We start from the raw sequence: 24,078 nt of genomic DNA on the forward strand, positions 1-24,078 counted from the left end.
AGTGTGAAAAAAACAAAAATAACAGAAAAAAAACCTAGGGTTTTATAAGCAGAACTTTTCTAGATTTTAAGGAGCAGGCTTGTATCCGTATGAATGAGTATATATTTCGGAAGGTTAGAGGTAAAGGTAAGGTCACTCATTTTCTCCTTGTCATCCTTACATAACCATTAAAGGTCCCTCTTTCATTTTGTTTTTCTTAAGCAAACATTTAATGAATTATTTATTTGTAAATCAATAAGCACACTAAACCTAAAAAATGCAAAAAATGAAGACTAAATTCGTTAGTAATCCATGGGCAGGCCAAATGAGACTCCAGTTGTGCAGAGATTTGAATGTTTTATAAATAGCATAATCACTGCAGATATATACCCTGAACATACAGTGTTGATAATCTCATTTATCCCACCAACTCTCCTCAAAAAGGATGAATTCTACTTAGTTCTGGTTGATGTGTCTTAAATTCCAAACTAATGAAGTTTTACTGAATTTGAGGACCACTCTGTGGCTAAAGTACTAATCCCTCCAGTCATTTGTTTCTTGCTTACATAGGCATACATAGGTAAGCACGTGTGTATGTAAGTTTTCATTCTGAAGTTTATAACAACAATATACTATTAGTGACTGGCACACAAAGTTACGCAAAATGACTCCTTCATTCTGTTCTAAACTTACAGTTCAGTTGATGTTATTGTCCTCAGCGGTCATAGGAGATGTACAGCTGTCATAGGAGAAAAACACTGGGACCCTAAATCAAAGTAGTTATTCACAATATTTTGCTTCAAATAAGATTTGCACTTAAACAAAAAATCGCGATGGGGCACCTGGGTGGCCCAGTCAGTTAAGCATCTGACTCTTGGTTTTGGCTTAGGTCATAATCTCACAGTTTCGTGAGTTTGAGTCCCACGTTGGACTCTGTGCTGGCAGCACGGACTCTACTTGGGATCCTCTGTCTCCCTCTCTGTCTGCCCCTCCCCCACTCACTCTGTCTCTGCCTCTCTCAAAAAATAAATTTTTCAAAGTTAAAAAAATAAACATAAATCAAGAAATTAGTCTATATAGTTTGAGAGCTATTTTAGAATCCTACGCTTTGACTCTGTCTTTCTTGAAGGAAGGTTGACGCATAATTTCTGGATAATTTACAAAAAAGGCATGGCCTTTCTAGCTAGTTTTAAAATGACTAGTTTTTTCTATAAGATTTCCACACATATCTTTCTGAATTCACTAGTTTCTAGAATGTACCATAAACAAAGTTCTGAAACCTGGGAAAAATGAGGATCTATGTAAGCCAGCCCAAGAAGATACTTCAAATTGTCTTAGATTTGTGTATCAATTTAGAGGAAACAACTGATTCCACCAAATCCTGAAATCACCCATGGAGAAGAGACTGCTAGACCACACTATGTCTCTCCCCACCAGGACAATTTCATATTCTACTAGGGAGCTTTAAAAGGTTTTGTCTTGTGGGGTATATGATATATGATGCCTATTCCCACAGACTTCTCAAGTGACAACATCTTTACCACTAATCCCTTATACACCAAAGTGGCTGAAGAAGAAGTACACTTTAATTACATAGCACCAAAAATAACTACCAATTTATTTTTTATCTGGAAAAAGTATTTTAAGAGGCTCTGAAAGAGCAGAGAAACTAAGAATCGCAAGATTAAAGGGTATTGAAAAATTTTATATTAAATCTTTCACACAAACTTTTTCTCCTTACATGAAAGGTACTAAATAAGTTACATTTAAACGCCCTACTTATATAAAAGTAAAATCAGGTACTTCTCATTTAAGAGAAAGTGGATAAGATTTAAAATATAAGGCATAGATGTTAAGGATGAGCTGTCTAATCCAAATTACATTAAAAACCAAATATACAATATAAACACAAATTTACATTTTCCTGAAAGGAGGCAAATATTCATTATCTACTCCCAGTAGGTAAATGACACTGAAGACAAGAAATATGCATGGACTAAATACTTTCTTGCTTTGACATATATAAAAAATAATACATTTCATGTTCATCTAAATGTTTTGGGTTATACTGTTAGAAATATGTAATTCTATTTTAGGGACAGGTCAACTAGTGGAAATATCACAGTCATTTGAATTGGTTTTCTTTATACTGGGTAGGGCTTATGTCTCTTTCTTTTTAAGGTTACTGAGGTATAATTGATATAAATTACAAAAAATTACACGTGTTAATGTATACATTTTGGTAAGTTTGGACATTAGCATACACCCATGATATTATTACCACAATCAAGGTACTAAACATATCCATCACCTCCAGCAATTTCCTTTTGTTCTTTTGTGTGCATTTGTGTGTGTCTGTGTAAGAACACTTGACATGAGAACTATCCTCAACATATTTTAAGTACCTCATACTGTGTTAACTGTATGCACTATGTTGTACAGCATATTTCTAGGACTTTTTCATCTTGCATACTTTTTTAAGATTCTTTGCACATGCAAAATATGCCATAAGATATTGCAATGGACAATGCACCTATTTTTAGGTCAACCTTGGCAAATCACACGAGAATCAGTTGCATTAAGGAGAAAACTAGATTCCATATTTTATTCTTTGTCTTGTGTTTCTTCGCATTCAAATTCCTTGACATCTTCTTGGCTGCTGTAAGTAATGCAATTAGAAGTTGATGGCTGAGTGTAGTGCTTACTTTGTTAGATTTTGGGAGGCTTGTGTGATCATCATTTTCTTCAACATACGACACTTTGGAATCATCCACTGTAGTTTTTTGTTTGTTCATTTGTTTACAGTCAGGAACATCAAAGCCCTCTTCTACTTGTATTGACTTTTCTAGATAGGCTTGTACAGATACTTTCTCTTTATGAAGACAGTTCTCGCCAATTGTCCAGCATCTGTTGCAATGGAGTGGAAGGGAGTATACTTCCAGTAGTCTGCCAAGGAAATTTCAGCATCTTCTTCAAGTGAATCTACTTCACTCTCTCCTGCCTGATTTACCTTGATATACCTTATCATCTTCCTCTGAGAGTTATTCTTCTTCACTAAGGCTACAGTCTTCTGAATTGAGATTCAGCTTCAAATTCTACAGCAATTTAATCTAAAACTGAATCCTGATCCAAACACCCGAATGTTCACTTACCCCAGAATCAAGATCCGGATTTGCTGGAATCTCTGGATTCCCTGCTCTTGCTTCTTCACACTATATCTCCCTTGTAACACATAAAGTGAGGCTTTCATCAAAGACAGAGAAATACTGTAAGATTTCGGGTGCTTTCTTTGTCATTCACCAGGTAATTCATCCAAATTTCTGCCGAGTCAGAAGTTCTCTTTTCTTCTTCTGAATTCTCAAAATGCTCTTAAATCCCAGGCCTGGGGATACATGAGCACCCTAGGTCCAAAGAAGCAGGCCCCTGACAGCAAAAAAAAAAAAAAAACCAGCAAGACCTCAGTCAGAGGGCCCAGGGCTGCCCACCAGCTGGGCTTCTTGCTCTGTTTTCATCCCAGTCACTAAGGCTGCATAGAACCCAAGAGGAGCCCAGCTTGCTGAGGTCCCCTAGTGCATCTCCTGGGTATTTGTGCATGTGCACCCAGGCCATGCAGACTCTCAAATTTCCCATTTAATTTTCAAAATCGTCCAGGTTTGGACACAAATTATTTTTTCATACCATGTAAGAATCATTGGTAAGTAGAAGCCAAGGAAAGGCAAGGGCCGGGTGCATGAAGGATCACCCAAATGGGTGCAGAATTCATGGCCCAGCAATGAGGGAAAAATAGAGGGCTTGAGTAAGAATACTTATAAATAAGTGCATATTAATAAAACAGAATTGGATAAAAGCTAAAAAATCAAATTTAAGTCTTCACACACTATAGACAGCAGTCCAGTGGAGCATCTGGGAACCTAATATGCAGCAAGCATCTAACATTCACAATGGTGAATAATTCCATGTGATGCTCCTGTGATTTAATTACCTTAAAGAGTCCAAATTTGATTCCTTCCAAAAGTTAGCATCTATTGCAAGCCTAACGAGTTAAAAGTTTGAGCTGGAGAATAGAGCCATTACAAAATAAAAATAATCAACCAACTCTTACAGATCTCCTAAAGCAATGATTCACACAGGATTTCACACAAAACTCCCATTAATGCTAATGAAATTGGGTAAGTTACAGGCTGAAACTCTCCCATACATTGATAGGTGAATAGTTCCCTGAGGTACTTACTTAGATGAGGGAACTTAATTTTCTCTCCACTAATCCTCTCTGGATGAAAAATACGAAATAATGCTTCACAAGTTAGGTTTCTTTTTAAAGTAGATGGCACAAATTCAGAATCATTGGTGTGAATTAATCAAAACCCTCATTAGAACATCGACTAGCTCATTTTCAGCCAATCAAACGATCTTCCATTCAGATACCAGTTGGCCAAAGTCTTAGAAGTCAGTCTTGTTTGTGACTCTGAAAGTAACCGATTAAGTCCATTCTATCTTGTTTTTTCAAGATTCTAGAAAAAAGGAAGTGTGCAATTATGTGAGAGAACTAGCTGAAAAGAAATAGACATTCTTGATTGCCTTGGTATGAATTGAAGAGTTCAGTTGCTGATTTAATTAGCTGCCTAGGGAAGGAGAGATCATGAAATGTTGAGTTAGAAACAATATAAGATCATTCAAAGACTTATACAAGTGATAGTACAGGTATAATTAAGCTTCTGGGGCATAAGTGGATAGTGTGTGTGTGTGTGTGTGTGTGTGTGTGTGTGTGTTTCAGAATTAGCAACTTCCACTAGCGTGTGAGTGTTTTTGCTCTATAATAATCATTATAATGTTTATTTGGTTGTGTACAACTCTTGACTAGTACAAAATAAATTGCCTATTCAACTTCTCATTTATTACAACTTCCCAGGATATAGGCAGGGCTGTGGTTACTGTATTACTTTACAACTGACAAAGTGAAGCTCAATTCAGTAAGTTATCTCATAGAAGAATAGTGGTAGGCCCACAAAACACATATTAAATCCAACAAATGTAAATAAAACAAGTATGCTGATTTTGATGATGATAATGATGTCATAGAAAGTAAAGCTTCTTAAAATCCCATTTGGTCTACCCTTCTCTCTTTTACAACTGATATAATTGAGCCTCAAAATGGGAATTTTCTAAAAACCATCCCTAGGATCATAATGTCAGAAGAAATCTAGTATGTGGCTTTTTGGTTAATGATATCTAGAAAATTTCTTGAGTAGGGATAGATCCCTAAATACTAAAATATGTCTTTGATTTAATTATACACGAATGCATAAATAGTTGTTATTATGTGCTGCTCGATGAAAAGTATCTGGTGCTTCTTGTTTTGACTAAGCCCTAAATTACATTGAATTTAAGCATCAGCAGACACTTTTTGGATAATTATATGGTTTTAAATAAATAAAAGAAAATTTGCTAATTTATTAGACATTAAGAATCAGTGCCACTACACACAGCATTTTAAAAATGACTAGTCTAAAATCCACAATTATAGTGAGAGATGTTTTAGTAATTGATAAAATAAGTAAAGTGAAACTCAGTGAGCAAGTGTAAGACATGAACAACAATACTATCAATTAACTTGACCTAACTGACCTTCATGGGACACAGGGAAAAGCCCAACAGAATACATTTTTTTTTCAAGTGCACACACACTCTTTACCAAGGTAGACCACTTGTGTGTAACAAAACTTCTAGACTGAAATTGCATAGCATATGTCCTCAGCCCACAAGGGAATGAAACTGGAAATCAATAGAAAATAATTGAAAATTTCTTAAATATTTGGATCTTTAAAAACATACTTCTGAATCAACCCTATGTCAAAGAAGAAAACAAACATGAAATTAGGAAATGTTTTGAATTAAATTAAAATGAAGCAATTTTGGGCGCCTGGGTGGCTCTTTTGGTTTAACATCCAACTCTTGATGTTGGCTCAGGTCTTGAGCCAACATAAACAATCTTATGGTTTATGAGTTCCAGCCCTGCATTGGGCTCTGTGCTGATAGTGTGGAGCCTGCTTGGGATTCTGTCTTCCTCTCTCTCTCTCAGCTTCTGCCCTGCTTGTGCGCGCTCACTCTCTCTCTCTCTCTCTCTCTCTCTCTCTCAAAATGGATGAATATAAACTTTAAAAAATAAAAATAAAATAATTTTTATGTGATGCAGCTTAAGCATTGCTTAAAAATGATAGCATTAGGGAAAAAATGCCTCAAACTAATCTTTGAAGATTCAACCTAAGAAATAAAACAAATTTAAAAAAAAGTGAATTAAATTTAAGAGAAAAAGAAGAAAGGAAAGAAGAACAAAAATCAGTGAAACTGAAAATATTAAAGATAGAAAATTATTAGAACCCCAAAATTACTAGAACCCAAACTGGTCATTTAAAAATATTAATAATAAAATTGATAAAACTCTGGTCAAACTGATTAAGGAAAAAAGAGTACAGACATAAATTACCAATATCAAGAACAGAAGAGGGGGCATCACTTCAGGTCCTACAGACACTAAAAGTATAAAGTCACCTGAAGAACAATATTATGACTATTAATTTGATAAGTCAGCTTAAGTGGACAGATTCTTTAAGAGAAATAGCTAAAACAGATGAATTTTATTTTAAGTTATATTTCAATAACCATAACCAAAAATAAATAAATAGATTGGGTTACTTAGGAAAGGAGACAGAGTGTGCTACTGCTATAACAACCATCAATGTGTTTTATTTAATTGTTTTGTTTTTATACCTCAGCCTAACATTTTTGGCAACAGTAAGATCTACAGTGGTACTTGAAGTTTAATCTCTTACTATCTGAGAACACATTTATTTTCACACTCTCTCCTTCCCCCAGTTTTCTTTTTTTTTTTTTTTAATTTTTTTTTTTCAACGTTTTTATTTATTTTTGGGACAGAGAGAGACAGAGCATGAACGGGGGAGGGGCAGAGAGAGAGGGAGACACAGAATCGGAAACAGGCTCCAGGCTCTGAGCCATCAGCCCAGAGCCCGACGCGGGGCTCGAACTCACAGACCGCGAGATCGTGACCTGGCTGAAGTCAGACGCTTAACCGACTGCGCCACCCAGGCGCCCCTCCCCCAGTTTTCTTTAACAGAACTTGTATTTAAAACAATGCACTTCCACATTTGAATGGTTTCTACTACAATAAAAACTCTTGGATTTAAGAAATAGAGGTAATAGTAGTTTGCCCTGGCTATAATGTGGTATTATATTGGGCTACTTTAAGTGTTTTTCTTAGTTTAAACCTTAGGGATTTGCCTAAATTGTATTTAACCTAGAGTCTACGTGGACTGATGGATTTTGAGAGGTTTGAAATTACCACATTACTTTTTGCACCTCATCATAGTTGTGAGCTTTGTGTGCTGGTAGTCAATCACTAGTATGAAATAAAAATGCTTTCTAACATGAGCATTAAGTATTCATTAAGTTATTAATTCTCCAATAGATCCAGGAAGAGAAAAATAGATCAAGATAGTTTTTATTAGAGATAATAATAACATGATAGCTATAATTTATCGAACACTTGTATGTGCCAGCGTGCTATGCAATTTTCATTCATTACTTCCATTAATCCTTATAACATCATTAAGGCATGAGAATAATTCTCCTTGCATCACAAGGATCTGAGACTAAAGACTAAGAAATAATCTGCCAAATAAATTAGCAAAACTTGAGGAAAAAAAATCCCCAGTGTTGGGAGTGACTGTTGGGAAATGTATATACATTCCAACTTGCATGTAGGTGGGAGCTTAAATCAGTAAAAACTATTTTATTAAGTGATTTCTAATATCTACCAAGAATTGTACAAATGTTCATATTTTGCTAGCCTATCTGCCAACCTAGGAACATACTCTAAAGGAATGATTCAGTCTGTAGGAAAAAAAAAACAAACACAAAAAACTTGGGGTTAATGACACTAATTTGAGCAATAGCCATAATGTTATTTTATTTACTTAACAATACTTATTTACAAATTTAAAATATTTAATAATAGGTAATATTTAATAATAAGTAATAAGGTATAGCCACCTGACTTTATATTAAATGCAATGTGCTATAAACATACATACATGTATGTATGCATGCATATATGTATATGTATATGTATATGTATAAAAATAAACACAGCTCTATATCTACATGTTCCTTGATTAAAACTATGTTCAAAGTATCATGCACAGACTAGCCTAATATTGGCTAAGAAGTTTATTTCTAACATTTCCCACCACATAGGTTATATTTCTGCAACAGTGAGTTGCTTATAGTATACCAAATGAAACTGTGGCACGTGCCTTGATTCATAGCATTTCTTTTTCCCATAATGACCTTCCTATCCTTCTTGTCTTATGTTAGCCCAATTTATCCCTTAAAATAAAACCTGGGAGTCCCTTTTCCTCAGAATTTTTCTCTGCCTCCTTTTCATGAACACTTAAGTTTCCCCTAATTCATTTTATCCCAGAGTCTGAGACATTACTCTAAAATACTTTCCTTGTAGGCTTTGCAAGAGACTGCCATCTCCCTGGGGTCCCTTGTGAGCTCAAAGACTATTCCATTTCTTCTTTATATTTCTAGAGTCTAACAAGTCCTGGATGTACAGGAGCATCATAAGTTTCTCTGAAACAGAAACTGTAGGATCTGAAGTGTAAGCAGTGTTTCTAGCATGATTATATTAAGAGAGTATTGTTCTCTATTTTTCAATTGCTCATAATTTGATACTGTAGTTATATTGTTTTTATAATGATCAAAAGTGCATTTAAACAGGAAGCAAATACAAATTCATGTCTACCTATAATTGTATCCATACCATCCTTCAACCAGCAAATTTTAGAAATACCTAGAGAAATTATGATATATTTCATAACAAACTTTAAATGTTGATATGAAATCTGGGGGCAAAATTGAAGAAAACCTATATAAAAAAGCAATGTGGCATGCCCATTGAGGTCGATTCTATTATGTGGTTGAGAAGTGTAGGAATGCATGAAAACTGCAAATAATTTAGTGAAAGTATTGTCACAAAAACACAGTATATGTAGCTGAGGACAGATTCAGCTAATAAAGCAAGCCAGGTGTCATAAAAAAAATAAAACAAAAGAAGGAACTAATAAAGGGTGACAGTCTGCAATATATAGATATTCCAAATATTTAGCATAATCATGCGATTTGAGTGCATCCTGGCCCACCATAGACATACGATACTACTTGGAATCCCTACAGTTGTGGTTTCTGGGAGGTAAGGGAGCAACGACAGTTAGGAAATTATTTTAAATTTCCTGCAGATACTTAGTAAAACAAGCCTCTTAGGTTTACTGCCCATCAGCAGAGACAGATGAGTAGCTATTTTTTGGCTTGAGGGGAGATCGGATTTAGGGAATGTATACTGACTAATTGATTGTTGGGCATTAGAAGAAGAACAAAGCATCAAACCCCACGCAGGGCTACTGAGCTTCTCTGAGGTGGTACTTGTCTTTCAAAATACCAATAATAGGGTACCATCTGACACATAAAAAATTCTGGAGGCCAAAAAGTTTATTTAAGAAACACTATTGTGACACCCTAAATAAAGGAATCTCTAAGAAGAGAGAGCTGAAAAAGTAAGCCAGAAAAAAAAAAATCACAGAACAAAGGGAGAGATAACTAAGTTAAAGCACAGACAGATAACTAAGCATACAACAGAACATCTTTGATCCTAAACACATATCCAGAAACCATCAAAGGCAAATGTTACAGGTAAAAGCAATAAAAAGGATTACCTCAAGAGGGAAGAAAAAGGCACATATTTAGATGCACTGTTAGAAGAGAAAACGAAACCAGGCAAGCAGTGAAAGATCTGAAAATTGAAAGGGAAAATCAAATCAGTGGCTTTTCTGCCTCATCCATCTGCCGGCATCCAGACAGCACACTTTGGAGTCCAATAGAGTGAAAACAAGATTGGGCAACTTCAGCAGAAACACATCCTCTCCATTTTTAAAATAATGAAAACGGTAACAGAGGCATGACCAGGAACCAAATGGAAGAAACGCCCGGGAAATTGCACAGGGGACAGTCAGAGAGGCAGTGAAAGGGAGTTTATTCATTGGAAGGAAAATTCAGCATGGCTGGACCAGGCCACATGGATCAATGGCCTGGAAGAAATGGGTTGAGAAAAATGTGAATTGGCTAATGATCACATTTGGTCAAGCAAGAAAAAGGGTTCTGGGGCTGCTTAGGAAGAGGTGGATTGAGTTTTTGAAGTGATGTAATGAGACTGTTTAAATTCCCAACCATGGCACTCAGCATCCTCACCATCTACCCACGGCATTACCCCCACGGCACTTCTCTGATTCCTTGGCATGGCCCTTCTGCCATTGTCACAGCTGCCTCTGGGAATAAATCCAGAGGCTCTTCTGTGGTTTAACAGGACCTATGTTGTCTGCAGCATACCTTCATGCCAGCCTCTGTCCTGTCATTCTTCCTGGTGTTTACTATGCTCCAGCCAGTCTATTTCCATGTAAACGTGAAGTTCATCCATCAAATCCATGTCTTTTTTTTTTAAATATATTTTTTAACGTTTATTTATTTTTGAGACAGAGAGAGACAGAGCATGAATGGGGGCACAGAATCTGAAGCAGGCTCCAGGCTCTGAGCCATCAGCCCAGAGCCTGACGCAGGGCTCGAACTCACAGACCATGAGATCGTGACCTGAGTTGAAGTCGGACGCTTAACCGACTGAGCCACCCAGGCGCCCCCAAATCCATGTCTTTACATATGTTATTCCCACTGAAAAAAGTTGTCTCCAGGTCTGCTCATCTGGATATCCTCTTACCGGAGAGGTTCCCCCAGCTATACTACCTCCCCTTCACTCTCACATCACACTTTGAATCACTTTGTAAAATGTATCACCATTTGAGATAGGCATGTATAATTATTTGGTTACTTGTTTTTGTTTTATTTTTTTCTTTTTTTGAATGAACTCCCTCAAGAATATAAGCTCCAAGAAAGCAGAAACCTGGTTTGTTCACTGCTCAATCCTAAGCAACGGAAACAGTGACTACTGTTCTGGAGTGAGAATTCAGTAAGTATCTCCTTAATTAAGGAGTTGATTGGCAGAAGACCATGGATCACTCCAGCCTTGAAGCAAGGATGAGGAAGAACAGATACAGATCGAGGCTCACACTGTTTCAAGAAAGGTGCTGAGTATGACATATACATTATTTCATTGACTCTTCCATAAAATATAAGATAGTTATCATTATCCCCATTTTACAGATAACAAGGCTAACAACAATGAAATAACCAGTTGTGTAACTATTAAGAGGAAGAAATTCGTTTCAAATTGGATTCTGAATCCCATGTTCTACCCACTTCAACCATAGTGACCTTTCTTACCATTTCCCTCCATAATTTGCAACATCTTCCATGAAGCACACTACAATAAACGTTTTTGAGTGACATCCTATCTAATCATCAATTAGACTTTTAGAAAGAAAAATACATTGACTCAAGATGCTTGGCTACCACTTTTATGCATCTATTCTATTTTTCTGACTAAGCAATAAGGACTTTTAGGGCAATATTCTTAGCTATTTCTTCTTTGCCTGCCCTGTGTCACCCCTGGCCATATTCTACTGCTGGTTCTTCCATGAACCCTTGACCCCCACACCCTGCCCCCAAGCTCTTGGCCTCCTGTGCCCCCTGCCCTCTCTCCTACCCTGCCCTCCTAGGCATCCCTGCCCTGACTTCTAGTACAATTCTCTACACATCAAGAGATATCAGCCCAATAATAAGTCCTCATAAAAATAGTAGAAATTGCAGTAAATAAACTTTCGTATTCCAGATACATTCTTATTTAAATGATAATGGCTGGAAGAATGCATAGGACTGCAGAAGAATTGAGAGTGAGTGGCATTCTCAATTGCTTCATTTGTCCACTCTTGGTGACACAGCCTTACTCACAGCTCTGAGGTCATCTCCTTTTGAGAAACAATTCACCTTGTAGTTACAAGCATGTGTCTCAGAGCAACACAAACCAGGGTTCACGTTCTATCACTTTCTAATTTACCTCTCTATTTTACCTGGGACTCTTTATCTCTAAAATGGCATTCTTAAAATGCCTATTTCAAAAGATTCTTGTAAGGAATAATTAATCTGATTTATGTAGATTTCTTACCAAAAGGTCAGGTGTGTAGAAAATATTCTATAGCTACACTGTTCAAAATGGGTAGAAGTTCCAATCCCTATCCCTCTGGAGGGTTTACTCTATCAGGCTGTGGAGAAATTTCCTTTCTCCTTAGAAGACTGTCTCAGATTGGGGCCTGTGGGTGGCTGAGTTGGTTAAGCATCTGACTTCAGCTCAGGTCATGATCTCACATTCTGTGGGTTTGAACCCTGCGTTGGGCTCTGTGCTGACAGCTCAGAGCTTGGAGCCTGCTTCTGATTCTGTGTCTCCTTGTTTCTCTGCCCCTCCCCTGCTTGCACTCTGTCTGTCTCTCTCAAAAATAAATAAACATTAAAAAAAATTAAAAGAAGAAAAGACCACCTCAGATTTCTCCAAATGATCTCAAGAGAATAAACATGTTTACTTGTTTTTATTATGAGACATTGCCTTCTGACTTCTGGCAAAGGCAGGCTTTTGTTTCTTTTTTTTTTTTTTTTTCCCAGAAGATTTGATACTGACATGAGTGAACAAATGAAAATGTTCTAATTTCAAGGGAAGCTTTTTGTGACCATTAGCTCCCTTGGTTGGCTTTTTTTTTTTTTTTTTTTTTTTTTTTTACTTCTCAGCAATTTTTAAAATATGATTTTTTTTGGTTACAACTATGTATAACTTCTCTGTCATTCATAGATTTCACATCCACAATATTGACAATTTGTAAATACAATGGATGTCTCTAGTTCTCACTGATAACTGGATCTGTGTTCCTTTGTTGAACAAGACAGAACTGAGGCTGTAAAGCAAACCAAAAATGCATTTCGAGTATTTAGGAATTTGAATCCAGGAGGCAAAAATTCAGGAGGAAACTGAAATGTGCTACAAGGAAGGAAGAGAAAGAGTTGATAAAGGCAAAAACCACAGGCTTATGGAAGTTGTTTTAAAAGAATTATGATTGGCATAGGGAAAAACAGTTAATGTTGGTTTAGATAAAAGAGGTTACTATGCCAGCTGCTAGGCTGGAGTTGAGAGAAATAAGCCCCATTCTGAGAATTGCACCAGGATGTGGCAGTTGGGATGGTTGGTACAGTCTAAAAGTTCATATTTCATCCAGGTGTGGACGTATATAAGACTAATGCCCCATTGGCTATCTAGCTCCATTTTAAAGCCTCTTGATGTTCCTGAATTCCTGATTTCATTTCAGATGTTTCTGTACAACTTCTGGTGCTCCTTCAGGGAGTCTGAAATCCCTGCCCCTGGCAGTTGGGTGGGGCCCTGTGAGAACCAATGAAATGTGAGCAAAAACAAAAACAAAAAAAACATGTGCTACTGGCTGACACCTTGAAGAGCCCCACCGGATTCTCTAATCTCTTCTTCCTCTGCCACAACAATGGCAGATAAAGCCTTGTCCTCACATGGTAGAACCAAAGGATAGAAGCAGCATGGGTTTTCGAGCTTTTGTGTGGTGATCAAGTGCCTTGCAGTAGTCTTCAGATTTTCAGTCAACTTCACATAAATTGGGTTGGGGATGGTGGTGGTGAAATACTTTTGTTGTTTTAAGTCAATGAAAGTAGAGCTTTTTGTTGTTGTTACCACAGTACATTCTAACATGCATGTACAAGAAACTTAATTCCGGTTTGAATTACTTAAAACATGCACATTCCCAGAAGGGTCTGTAGTGTTGAGTTGTTCTTGGTGGGGGACTATCTGGAAATTAAATTCTTGGAATGTCCTACTGATAAGAGTGTGTTGCATGCCTGGAGTTTTGAAGGAAAGGATAGGCAGTTTGTTTACACAGTTTATGCAAACAGTGTGCATTATGGTAGGCATGTGCTTTCGTTTTGGAATTCTGCAGTTTTGGTAAGTTCAAGTCAGTCATAAAGGTATCCTGTGCTTTATGTGTGACCATCATCAAAACTCTTAGGTTCAAACAAACTTCCCTGGGAGACAGCAGTTCACACATGTAGCTACCATTTTTAAAGCAGAAAAAATTAAGTGTCTCTTGATTGACTCTGTTGGGAGAAAATTCTGGGAAGCTTGCTCCTAGTTTCCTCTGGACTTTGCCTGATGCATCTGTTTTTGTTGATTTTGCTTTGCATCTTTTCATGGTAAAAAGCTATAGCCAAGAGTATAATGACTTCTAAATTTGATGAATCCTTTTAGTAAAACACTAAACCTGGAGATGATCTTGGGAACCACCAAGATACTTGCCTAATACAGAAAATTACTGCTGAAAGTGGGGTGCTCTCATAAGAAAAACTTCAAATGTGACATTGTTGTTACAGATGCCTAGAAATATGGTGATTTATCATAAGTGGTGAACATTTGTTATATATGATAAAGTGGTAAAAATCTTAATTTTGGTAGGTAGATCATGTAAACAATGAACTTGTCCTCTTAACTTAAAAGCCTACAGAAAAGACTGGATGAAAGAATTTTACTAGCGTATTTTGAGTGAAGTTGGCCACATTTTATAGGACATTTCAAGAAAGTGATGAGTTCACGAAAGAATCGGCTTTAAAATGGTAGAACCATGAAGGTGACTGCTTTTGATCCCAAACTATTAGTGATTAACATTACAAAGACTGAAAGTCAAAAGCCTATAAAAACAGCTACACAACAATGATTAAATTAAAAACCTCCTTTCCTTTTGGTTAAAATTTCTCTTCAGAAAGAGAAACCCCCAATAAATTAATATCAATATTTAAAATATTTTTGGGTAAATATCAGGTTTATGGTGTAGCCTTTTCATCTACCATTAAAAACAGACTCAATAAGTCAATAAAAGTAAGGGGGCAAAAAAAAATAATAAAATCAGAGAAAATACTGGACCTGAACACCTGTAAATGATATCTTTAAAGCAACTGGGGATTTGGTTCCTGGCAGATGGATCTGAATGGGTATACATAAAAATATGTATCTATATAGAATCTATCTATATCTATATCTATATCTATATCTATATCTATATCTATATCTATTCAAGTATATAAAATCCCTGCTGTGTGTCTGTGTGTTTATATAGTATGTGCTGCTAAAGAAACTTGTGGCCTAGATGGAAAAACCTGTCATTATTTGAGACCTAAAATTACCCTTCGCATTTGTCAAAAATATTGATTATGTTGAGCTACTCCAGGAATCACTTCTAACAATTCCTGGAACAATCCCTTCAACTCAGAAGTATAAAGACAATAGAAGTAAATGAAACATTACAGATTGGTATCAGACAGAGCAGAGTTTGAATTCAGGTTCCATTATGGACTCTCCATGAAACACTGGGCAATTTAAACAGGAATAATTATGATACCATTTCAGAAGGCTATTGTGAGGAGTGAATGCATGCAATTGCTTAGTATAATTTCTGTTACATAGAAAGCATCCAATAAATGTTAACATTCATTGTCAGAATGATCGCTTCTATAGGCAGGTAGTGGGTTGAGAAATTGTTAGAGTCTCTAAGAAGAGCGTATTCCCCCAAGTCCACTTCAGATATGGACGTGGAGGATAATGAGGGAGGTGGGTAAGGGAGAAAGATGCTTTTAGAAGTTGAAACTAGGAGGCCACTAAAAACACTGGAAAGGGAACTTCTTCGGGGACAGCAGGATAAGAGCCTCATTAAGGAGTAGTCTCTACTCTCAAGATAGATCATTCACACAATGTTTGCCCACTGGAATTTCAGAATTTCTAAGGACCAATGACTGTTATGTATCTTTCATTTTTCCTTTCATAATGAGAGTATTTATTACAATTATCCTGTCTATATTCTACCAGTATATACTAAGTGTGAATGGGAAGGATTGGAGTTAGAGTTCATAAGTTTCCAGTCCAAGAAGAGCCACATCCATATCTGACAGACAGACTGTTATTGCACAACACCTAAACTTTAGAGCTGTTTTTTGACAAGGTTAGGGTGGCTTTCCTTGGCAAGGAGGTATATGTTTTGCAGGAAGGTTAAACTTAATACATTAGAACTGAAAGAGCTAACTGTAGCTCTTCTGTAAACTCAGAATTTACCAGTGCTCATCAGTATCCAGTTCTCCTTCCCTGCCTTTACTTAACAGGCACTGTATTTCCCAATCTCCTTTCAGTGAAGTGAGACCATGTGACTTGTTCCGGCTAATAAAATGCATGTCTTTCAAGCACAGGCAGAGAAAATACCCCAAGGATTTTCCAATCTCATTATCCTGCAACTGCAGTTGTTATGCAGTAATCCTTGTGTTGTGATGGATGGCCAAGTCTCAAGAGGGCAGGGGCCAGATGGATGAGCTTTACCACTGAGTTTCCTAGACCCAAGGCGAACTTTTTATAAACAAAAAAATTAGCCTTGTTTTGTAAAGCCAAAATGATTTGTGTCTGTTAAAGCAGCATAACTTAGCTTATGCTGACTGAAACAGTGAACAGTGCTAAATATCTGTGACTTGAAATTGTTTTCAGTATTTCTAAGTGTGTAGTTAAATTTTTTTCTTCGGTGATACTATATGTTGTTTATTGTCAATTTATCCTCCCAAGGGCCAGCTGCAGCATATTAAACATGGAAAGGGTGGTACAAGAGAAGTTCTAATTTAGGAAGTTTAGATTATAAAGTATTTCTTTCAGTTATGGCAATGAGTGCGGGTTTTTTAAAAAAGCAGTGGAAAGACACTGAAAAATATTAAGCAGAGGAATGACATATGATATACATTTTATAAATATTCTGGGCCATGTGAAGTTTATAAATGGAAAAAAGGGTAGCAGTTGTAGTGTCTATTGTAGTTCTTTAAGAAAAACAAAAGATATGGTTTAAACCAGAGTGGTCACAGCACAGTTTGTGAGGTTAGTTTCAACTCCATATGTATTTTGTAGCTAGAAGCAATAAGATTTGCTGATTATGAAAGGAAATGCACTAAAAACTTATTTACCTTCAAGGAAATATAATTTTTAAAGAAGTGAAGAGACTATACAAACTTTTCTGTATTTGCAAAGCTAGAAATTTGCTAAGATCTTGGGATTTATCCCTTGTAAATGTCAAGGGTCTTATGCTATCTGCTTATTGTAGAAACTTGAAAAATACAGATGTACCCAAATGTCATTGAGAAGTGGGTATGAATTACATTTGTGTCACAATTCCATTTTTTTCTAGGCACTTACAGTTTAATCTCCTACTAAATTTTCTTCCCCAGCACATACAGAAACCTCCAAGTAGCCCCCAATCCAGTGCCCATTATCTCTGGAAGGACTCAAATGTATTCTTACCACATCTCTCCAAAGATTTCTGTAGTTCTTCCTCCTCTATTATTTTGCCTCCAGATCCTCAAATTACACCCCCCCACACACACACACCACATACACACGTACAAACAAAAGCTCTTCAGAGAGTCTCAGGTCTGAGGCTTCTATAAATGTTGTCAAGTGATCACTAATATACATGACAACATTTTTTTAAACATTTATTTATTTTGAGAGAGAGTGAATAAGAAATGGAGGAGCAGAGAGAGAGGGAGAGAAAGAATCCCAAGTAGGCTGCATGTTGTCAGCACAGACTCCGGTGTCGGGCTCGATCCCACAATCTGTGAGATCATGACCTGAGCCGAAACCAAGCATCAGATACTTAACCAACTGAACCACCGAGGCACCCCCATGACAAGATATTTTTATATGATAATTTAAATTTTTTCACAGGAAAAATCTTTTTTTTTTTTCACCTTCTGTCACTTAACATCTCATCTAAACTCTCTCAAGAAAGCAATCCATTTGTAAGTAGGTCCTTACCACCATATTCATATTTATGGATTATAATTTTTCCTTTATTTTTGTTTTTATTACAATAATTAAGCCCACCATCATCTCTTTCTGGGTCTACTGAAATAGCCTCCTAACAGATATTCCTCCATCCAGCCTTGTTTATAACGAATCAATACTCCAGAATAAATCTGCTGAAATGCTGACCCCTACCTGACAAAATCCAAATCCATTAAAATGCTTCTGCTCTATGGATAGATCCCAAGTTTCTCAAATATGCTTCTGGGAACATTTAAATTTTTTTAAGGTTTTCATTTATTTTTGAGAGAGAGAGAGAGAGAGAGAGAGAGAGAGAGAGAGAGAGAGAGTGTTAGCTGGGGAAGGGCCAAGAGAGAGGGAGACACAGAATCTGAAGCAGGCTCCAGACTCTGAGCTGTCAGCACAGAGCCCAACATGGGGCTTGAACTCATGAACTGTGAGATCGTGACCTGGGCCAAAGTTGGATGCTCAACCGACTGAGCCACCCAGGTGCCCCTGCTTCTAGAAACATTTAGGACTTGCCACTTCCCTACTTCTAAAGACTCATCATTTTATTTGTTCCCCCTAAATCATGCACCGGACGGTCCAATCTGAATACAATTCAGTTCCTCAAATGTGGCAGGGATCTGTCATCTCAGGGCCTTCGTGTGTTCCTGATCTTTGTGGGCATATATTGCTCACATCTCTTTAAGATCTGAGTCTTAATAGCTCTTGCTCTGTAAGTCTTTTGACTTTGTCCTAAGCACGATTCTATATTCTTAATATGTAGTTTCCAAATACCTTTCATTGCCCCATTATACCATTTAACACATTTGCATTGTTACTGCACTTTTTATCATCTGTTAGACCACACCTGACTCCACAAACACAGAGCATCTCCATTGCCTAGCACATAGTAGACACTTATGACAAATACTCACTGAAATTTTTGTGTTGCTAGCTCCTTGTACCCTGACTCCCCACTTGCCATTTGAATACGAGACAGTAAGTAACTAAATGTGTGCATTTTATGGAGAAGGCAAAATTATCCCCCTTAGACACTAATGGTGTATGTGTTCCCTCACCAGATGTCTCTGCTACAGTGGGAGGCATATGGAAAAAAAGTTTAAAAAGCAGGGGTGGGGGAACCCTGAATATCTAATTAGTTTCCTTGCAACCTCCTATATATGCCTGCTAAATAGACAGATTGAAAGCATAATTAGGTGGAGAGATCAATAAATGATACAGATCTAGATGAGTGGGTAAATGATAGTTGTATTTGAAAGCATGACTGTGTGTACAGTTAGTTTTTTGATTTTTGTTTTTGAGCTTATTTTGCATGTTTTGTTTTTCTTTGTTATCCAGTGAACCTTTGCCATTGAATTAAAAATTGTTCTTAATGCCCACATGATATTCATATATATGTGATGCATGTCATTTTTTAGACTTCATTTCAGTAACATATTATTTTCATTTTTTCTCATTATAAATAATCCCCTAGCAAACATTCTGTCAGTATCTTCCCCCGAATCTGGATATAATATTAATCTTTCACACTTCTACGCTTCTTTTCTCTGGTGCTTCGTCTTTCCATGGGAACTTCGAGATCTTTTGGTGCACCTAAACTGTGACTCATTTTCAGAAGCCAAGTTTCTTTTTAGGAAACTTCTCCAGCTGGTGTAGTACTATCTGAGCTATTGAGTTTGAAAACATCAATCCAGTGGAATTGTGTGAACCTGAAAATTTATTTAAATGCCTCAAATCTTGGTTTCCTCATTCTTAGGACAATAATCACCCTACTATCTGTCCTACTGCTGCATAGCTATTGTTTTTTAATTATTTGCTTCTATGTTTTATTGACCATTAAGGGAAAAATATAAATAAATTCACTTTTTAAAAAAAGTTTTTTTAACATTATATTTATTTTTGAGACAGGGAGAGAAAGAGCATGAACAGGGGAGGGTCAGAGAGAGGGAGACACAGAATCTGAAACAGGCTCCAGGCTCTGAGTTGTCAGCACAGAGCCCGACGTGGGGCTTGAACTCACGGACCGTGAGATCATGACCTGAGCCGAAGTCAGCCACTTAACCAACTGAGCCACCCAGGCGCCCCTAAATAAATTCACTTTAATTGTATTGTGTATATAAAAGTTGTTAAAACTTTTTATTTTATTTGAAATGATTTTCATGCCCTTTGTATCACTTGGATTGAGTTCAGATGCTTGATTCATACACCATGTGTTTGGATTATGTCCAGGGTCTGAGGCTTGGCATGCAAGGCTCTTCTCAGCTTTACTCCAAGTTACAGCTACAACCTCATTTTGTGTTTATTTTTCTGTGCCAGATGTACTTTCCTTCCCATGTTTTACAAATTTCAAGGTCCTTATAGCACGCAATGTCTTTCTACAAGCTCGTTCCTCTACTTGGAATGTCATCTACAATTCATTCTCCCCCACTGGCAAACTGACACAAGTCAAAGACTGGTAGGTATTGGCAAGTTATTTTCAAACAAGTTTATAAAGACACTGTGTGTGTATTGAGTGTATCATGTGTGTGTGTATGTGATTTTTCAGAATGTATGTGTGTGAATGTGCATGCAAATGTATATCAAATGTCTGTGTGTGTGCATGTATGTGTTTATGAGTGTGTGGCCAAATCTATATTTAGAATTAAAATAAAACGTGCCTTTTCCCCAGAGTTCCTATGCATCGAAGCTTTCAGCCAGTGAATTTCTAAGTTAATGTAACAATAAGGATAGGCTTATGGTTCTCCTTAGGCTTTTACTCAGAAGACAAATGGGTGATGGCTTACCTGAAGGCTACTTCACCTGAACTGCCCATTGCTATGTAAAGCTGTCAGCTTCTATCAGGAGATGACCTCACACAGCAAGGTGCAGATGCTTTGCTGTATTAGGTATAACAGTACCTTGGAGAGGGAGAACAGACATGTATTATTATAAGGAAAATTAACAACCAGCGTCTGGAAGAGAAAGAATTGAAAATGACAGGCCAGTTTTAAGAGGCCTTTTGTTTGGGCTTACATTTTTCACCTAGAAATGGACACAATTACTGAAAATTAGAAATGAATCTGGGCTTTATACAATGAAATGAGATAATTTCACAGCCAAAACAAGTGGGCTTACGTTGAAAGGAAAGCCATTAAAATATACCTAAGCAGTAAGTTAATGGGGGAGAAATTCAATTTGAAAATGAGAGAACATTTTCAGATAGAAAGGGCAGGCAGTGGAACAGTATGCCTAATGAGGTACAGTAGATATATTCAAGTTTAATCTAGATAATTTTAGATAATTACAGAAAAAGCTTAGGCTAGGATTTTTTTCTTACTTTTTTGCCCACTGTTTGATTCCAAGTATTGGACTGGACCAGAAAAAAACAAAAAACAAAAAACATGATCATCCTATTATCTGTTGTCTTGTGTAAGTTCTATTTTCAAAAACTAAATGTTCAGAGTTTTCCCCCAGGTGACCAGATGTCAGACAGGACCTTCAGTATTTTCACTGCTTCTAATCATATACTTCTGTCCAGAAAGCAAGCCCCTCTTTGGTGGTACTCCTCCTCTCTTCACATCACAGATTATAAGTCTATACTAGGTAATAATGCACTAGAGAGTGGCCATTCTCTGATACTCAAACGCTGCTTCTAAGGTGGTGATGGGATTGCCCAAGGATAAAAACTTCTCAGAGTTATGCTACGTTGTTTGTAGTGGTGTTTGCACTAATGGTAACATCCTCCTCATTATTTTCTTCAAATCTTTATTCAGGTTTTGTGTTTTCTGCAGGTATTTGGTTAATGTTCATTAGCTTTTTAACAGCTTATAAGACTATTCTTCTCGGTGCCAGGACTGTACAGATTTATCATGGTGTGGGGATATACCATGACATGCTAGGGGGTGTACAAAAACAGTGTGTGCAGGAGGGAGGCAGTCTCAGCTTTCCCGTCTACTGAGGCTTCAAACCTGTTAGTACACACTTTCTGACATCAGGCAGCCTCTGGCGGGCATCTTAGGTTCCATGACTCAAACTTACTTTTTTTCTGCTCAGTACTGCTAATATTTCTGTTGAAGGACTGTATGAACCAGGCTACCTGGGTCCTACTCAGAAGCACCTTCTCAGCTTGTATGCTGGAGTATTCTACTCCACAGAGAACATTTAGTGAAATTGTTAAGGATGCAGATTTAGGAGACATATAAACCTGGCTTCAAGTTCCTACTTAGCCATTTATTTACTGAGTGTTCTGGGACTAGTTGCCTTATTTTTCCATTGCACTTTGTTTTCTTCTCTTTTAAAAAAGATGCGATGACATTAGCCAATTCTCAGTTTGTCAGGATGAATAAATGAAAGAATATATGAATTATTTTTAAGTATAGACCATAACTCAGTTTAATTTTAAATGATAACTAGTAGACACGTTTTAACTGTGCCTATGCTAATAGAGTGATACACTTACTACTCCTATTATAATTATTATTATTTCAGGTCATAAATATTTAGGGAAGCCACTCTAATACCTTTTAGTTTAGTCCAGCTCCAAAAATATCTCTATGGTATATATTAACTTATTTAGGGAGATAACAGCTCAAGGGTATTATCACAAAAGAGCATAAATACTATCTATTTTGAGGTATAGAATCAATTCCTGGATATGGCTACTGAAATGATAAGTCCATATCTGGCACTTATGTTAAGGCACACATTCTCGAAAACCCCCAGAAGCCAAAACCAACTGGAAGTGACTCTCAAGGCACTAAAACTAAGCCATAAACCCATGCAGACCACCATGTAGACCATATTAATGTATCGATCTCCTTAATAATTTCTTACATGATAACAGCCACGCCAGCTTTCTTTTTTAAAACATAAAGGGGTAACTGGCAATACCAAACCAATTCTAATCCATGTTAATAATTAAGACGATGTTGTTTTTTTCAGCGGGCTAAGTTATTCTAGTTCTTCACCTTTGAGAGATATATATCTATAATTTTTTTCTTTCAATTCCTAACTCTTATTTCTGGAAAGTCAGTATAAATGCTGCTGGGATCTCAGGAATTACTCATCTGCTGGCAAAAATAAGGAAAATTGCTACAAGTTCAGCTTCTATAAATCCCATACCACACCTTTTATCCAGGAAAAAACCCCACATTCTCCGTGTAGTTGTTCTCTTGATTGCTTGTTTGCAAATAGAGATATTATCCAATAACGGGTAGGATAAAGTAGGTTAAAGTTGTTTTTGTTTACCATCACCCCATAGATGACTTCAGGAGCAGCAGAAATCTGCAATTGGCTCCAACAGGTAACAAGTATGACTTTATCTCTCAATGGATCAAGAAAATTCAGAATAGAATCTGCACAAGTAAGATGACCATGCTTTGGGTCAAACTAACAGGAAAGAATAAGATAGCTGTATACCCTCTTGTTATATTTGCATTTTCTGGCCTTATATTTGTGTGAGTGAAGACCCAAGTTAATTTTTTTTCTGACACAGAAATCTTGAGGACAGAATGGAGCTTAATGTGAAAATGTTTTCTGTTGGTCAAATGCCTTTCCTTGAAGAACATGGCTAAGTGTGCTTACAAGTTCTAAAAGTAGAGTAAGTTCTACTTCACTGCACTGCCATCGTGGTATTTCCATCAGTATAACAGAACCCCTGTCATCATAATACCCAGGACCATTCTCTGGCCTTCCATAACTCATTCCTCATGAGGAGAGAGGGACTTCCACTGCTAGTGAATTTGAGAGAGGGAGTAGAGCATGTATGGTGCACCTCCTTTCTCTCTCCTACTTGTGGGAGGTTGGCAATTGCTCCTCTCTGTCATAAGGTTTATAGTCATGGATCCTGCTCCCTTCAGTGGTAAGACATGTGAGTTTATTGTATTCTCACATTCCCCACATTGTATTGGAAAGTTACATGTAGAGAAATTCTGAAGAAACCAAGGCACATGGTATCTTATCTTCATGGCTTCCTTTAAGACTTGTTAATAACCAGTTTAAAATAACTTCTGTATGCTTAGTAGCCTCTGTTTTGCTTCTCAGCCAGATCTGTAGGTCACTAACAGATTTTTTTTTTATAAAGCTTTGAGACTGTAACTACTATGTTTCACCAGAATTAAGGCAAGACCAATTAAATATTGTCTTCTTAGGGGTGCTTAGATGGCTCAGTCAGTTTAAGTGTCCAACTT

The 24,078-nt window shown here is 36.9% G+C and overlaps 1 pseudogene; it reads right to left on the bottom strand.

The window, feature by feature from the left end:
- Positions 1-2,066: 2,066 nt before the first annotated feature.
- LOC123581435 overlaps positions 2,067-24,078 on the bottom strand; it is a 93,373-nt pseudogene continuing 71,361 nt past the window's right edge.

Source organism: Leopardus geoffroyi, chromosome A3, assembly GCF_018350155.1.
Source record: "Leopardus geoffroyi isolate Oge1 chromosome A3, O.geoffroyi_Oge1_pat1.0, whole genome shotgun sequence".
Classification (NCBI taxonomy): Eukaryota; Metazoa; Chordata; class Mammalia; order Carnivora; family Felidae; genus Leopardus; species Leopardus geoffroyi.